The 3,775-nt window shown below is 40.3% G+C and overlaps 1 non-coding gene across 1 annotated transcript; it reads left to right on the forward strand.

The window, feature by feature from the left end:
* The first annotated feature begins 2,751 nt into the window (after positions 1-2,751).
* Positions 2,752-2,833, forward strand: TRNAL-AAG (transfer RNA leucine (anticodon AAG)). The gene has a single exon. It is a non-coding gene; the product is annotated as a tRNA-Leu (tRNA).
* Positions 2,834-3,775: the final 942 nt, after the last annotated feature.

Genomic DNA, 3,775 nt, shown 5'->3' on the forward strand with positions numbered 1-3,775 from the left:
TGCACATTTCATCACAATACTTTGCTTTATCTCCCTGAGCTGCCCCTTGAAAACTTCTGTTTACATTTCACTTGAGTTCTTTTGCTTCATCATTTCCTCCATTCTCTTTAGCTAGTCAACATTCAAGGACAAGTTTCAGAGTCTCTTCTGGCATTCATTTTTGTCTTTCCTATCTTTTTAATGACTTCTTGCTTTCTTCACGTATGATGTCCTTGATGTCATCCCATAACTTTTCTGGTCCTTGGTCATTAGTGTTCAATGTGTCAAATCTATTCTTGAGATGGTTTCAAAATGTGGATAGGATATGCTCAAGGTCACACTTTGTTCTCATGGACTTGTTTTAATTTTCTTCAGCTTCAACTTGAACTTGCAAATAATAAATTCACCGATTATTCCTCCGTCTGCCCCGGCCTTGTTCTGACTGTTGATATTCAGCTTCTCCATCATTTCCTTCCACAGATTTATTCAATTTGATTCCTATGTATTCCATCTGGTTAGTTTCATGTGTATGGTAACCATTTATGTTGGTGAAAAAAAGGTAAGTACAATGAAGAATTCTTTGGTCTTGCAAAATTCTGTCATGCGATCTTCAGCAGTATTTCTATCTCCAAGGCCATATTTTACAGCTACTTGTCCTTCTTCTTTGTTTCCAACTTTCACAATTCAATTACCAGTAAAAAACTTTTTTTCAAGGTACATTGATTGCATGTTCGATCGATTTCAGAATGCAGAAGTTGGTAAAAACATGTGCTCTTCACTTTTCATGTAAGTGGAAAGATGATTTTGGGAGGATGACTCTGATGGCAGAGCCATAAAACCACAGAGCATTAACTCCAAGCCTTGATAACTAATGTTATTTACCTGGCTGGATTTAGACACTTCTTGGGACCAGTGGCTCCTTTTTGTCTTTCAATTTCTTCCCTTCTTTAATCGAAATGTCTAAAACTCTTACTCTATGCCTGTCCCACACTGCATTTTGAGGAGCAGATAATTTGTTTGTTGAATTTCACAGATTCACAGAAAAACAGTAATTGTATCTCAGGAGGGATTATACCAGAGCCTCACCCATACTTATTTAGAGGATATAGATAATAGAAGATTTAGGACTTTTGAGCTGATGAGATTTAGATGAGAATTTTGGTCTTTGAGTTGTTGCTGTAATGGGTTGCTATTTGGGGGGATGCTGGGATGAAGTGATGTTTTTACATGTGGGACAGTTGTGAATCTTCGTACACCAGAAGGAAGACTGTACCATGTGTAGTTATGTCCCCATAAACTATCCTCATCCTAATATCCAAAAACTGTGAATCTGTTACCTTCCATGGCAAAAGGTATTTTGCACACTTGATTAAGTGAAGGATGTTTAGATGGAAAAAAATGTCTGCATTTTCTGGGTGGGCCCAATATAGTCACAAGATCCTTATCAGAGGTAGACAGGTGGTTCACCGTTAGAAACAGCAATGCGACAACAGAACCACAGATCAGCATAAAGTAGACTTGAGCAAAAGAGTGTGAGTGGAGTCAGATGCCGGGAACCACAAGGAGTGACTTCTCTACCATAGTCTCCAGAGACAATGCAACTCTGCCAATATTTTGAGTTTAGTTCCCTAGGACCCATTTCAGGCTTCTGACCTCCAGAACTGAAAATAATAAATTTGTGTATTTTGAAGCCACTAAATTTGTGATAATTTCCTACAGTAGCAATAGGTAACTAATCCAGAGTTTGGTATTAGGTTGTACTGTAGTCAGCGTATTGAACAGCTGTCTGGCTGCAAAAAGAAATTGATAACGTTTTTTAATTATTCCTTGACAGAGTGTTAAAAATTTCAGGTCCTGCTCCCTACCTATAATCACATCACTCAGGATTACTCGGAGATACTTCTGGAATCTGCGTTTTGTACTCAAAAACTTGATCAGTGTTACAATTTTTCTTACTACGTTTCTTTTTCAAAAGAGTTTAGTAGAAGAGACAAGAAAAACCTTGGTACTCTCTCTAAGGCTTGAAATCAGGATCCTCAGATTATGAGACTGACCGGCTACCTGCTGTGCTAAGAAGGCACCACTTAATTTCCTTTTAGTAAATTTCTCCACACTGGAAACATTTCAAGCATCAGTGAAATTACCGAAATATTAGACTTCCATATACCATGCTGCGGCCAGTGGAACCCTGATTGCACAGTGATCGAGAGTTGGGTTAGTAACCAAAAGGCCAAGCAGTTGGAGTCCATCAGCTCCTCCTTGGGAGCCCTTTGGGTACTCCTGCTCTGTCCTATAAGGTCCACTGGATGACAGTGGCTTTCCTGTTTTTTTTTAATACGTCTCCATTCCCCAAAAGCAATCAGTGCTAAGTCATACATAAGTTTGCTGTTGCTCTGTTTGTCACATAGCCTTCATCAAAATCATTTCAGAATTTTACCACCGACTGAATAAATATACAACACAGTGAAGTTTTCCACTACTGCTTTAAACATCACTTACAGCCGGGTGACATTCAGCAGGTTACTCATTATCTCTGTATCTCCTAATCTGCATCAGGAAAATGCAGATCATAGTAACAGTACCTATCACTGAGGCAGTTTATAGGACTGAATGACAGTAAATGTAAGGAAAGTGCATGGCACGTAATAAATTTCCAATAAATTTCAGTTTTGGACCAGTACTGTGTAGAAATGTTCTAGGAAAAGTATAACGTCATGGAAAACACTCTTGTATCTTCCTAAATATAATGATTTAAGAGTTTCTTGGTAGCATGGTAGCGTGGCCGAGCGGTCCAAGGCGCTGCATTAAGGTTCCAGTCTCTGCGCGGACGTGGGTTCGAATCCCACCGCTGCCAACTCTATTGGAAATGGAATCCAACAGAGAATGAAATTACCAAAAACTTGACCCACTTTGATTCAGTCACTTCCGACTCGTAGCGAGCCTATACAGCACAGCGCGAAACTGCCCCAAAAAGTTTCCAAGGAGCGGCTGCTGAATTTAGACTTCTGTTTGGCAGCCCAGCCCTCAACTAGGCCGACCTTGAAGAACAGAAGGCAGACATTTATCTCCCTAATAATAGGTTAAGATCAATCTAAGAACAGTAGTTCGTGTCCAAGGATTCAATCTTTATGGTTTTTAAAATGTTTATATATTTAAACAAATATAACTCATATATTTCCAAATTACAAAAACGTAAGACTTTATACACGGTGAAACTCTTCCACCACCTCCCCTCCCCATTCCACCTGCATCGGATTCTGCATATGCAAACCCAAAAAACCAATCCCATTGCCGCCGAGTCGATTGCGACTCATAGCGCCCCTATAGGACAGTATAGAACTGCCGCCATGGGGTTTCCAAGGAGCGCCTGTTGGATTCGAACTGCCAAGCTTTTGGTGAGCAGCCATAGCACTTAACCGGTATGGCGCCAGCGTTCCCTTTACCTACCCGGGCAAGTAGCCTGGGGTTAGTCTGGGGTTACCTGCAACGAATATTATTTGCATAAGCAAGCTAATATGCAGTTGCCATGGAGTCAGGTCTGACTCCTGAAGACTCCAGGTATATCAGAGTTGAACTGTGCTCCCTAAGGTTTCCTTTCGTTTTTGTTTGTTTTTTTTTTTTTTTTTACAGCGTTCTTTTCATAGGCTCTGTGCTTGGAATAGCTGGGCCGGAAGTTTCTTAGTTTAAAACACCAACGAATACGAGGTCCTACCAATTGCTAAGGTTTTCATTACACAATCAGGGCCTCTGAAAAAGCTTCCAGATAATAAAACAAGCAGGGCCAATGTGCTGGGTT

The sequence above is a fragment of the Loxodonta africana genome, chromosome 1 (assembly GCF_030014295.1).
Source record: "Loxodonta africana isolate mLoxAfr1 chromosome 1, mLoxAfr1.hap2, whole genome shotgun sequence".
NCBI classification, from domain to species: domain Eukaryota; kingdom Metazoa; phylum Chordata; class Mammalia; order Proboscidea; family Elephantidae; genus Loxodonta; species Loxodonta africana.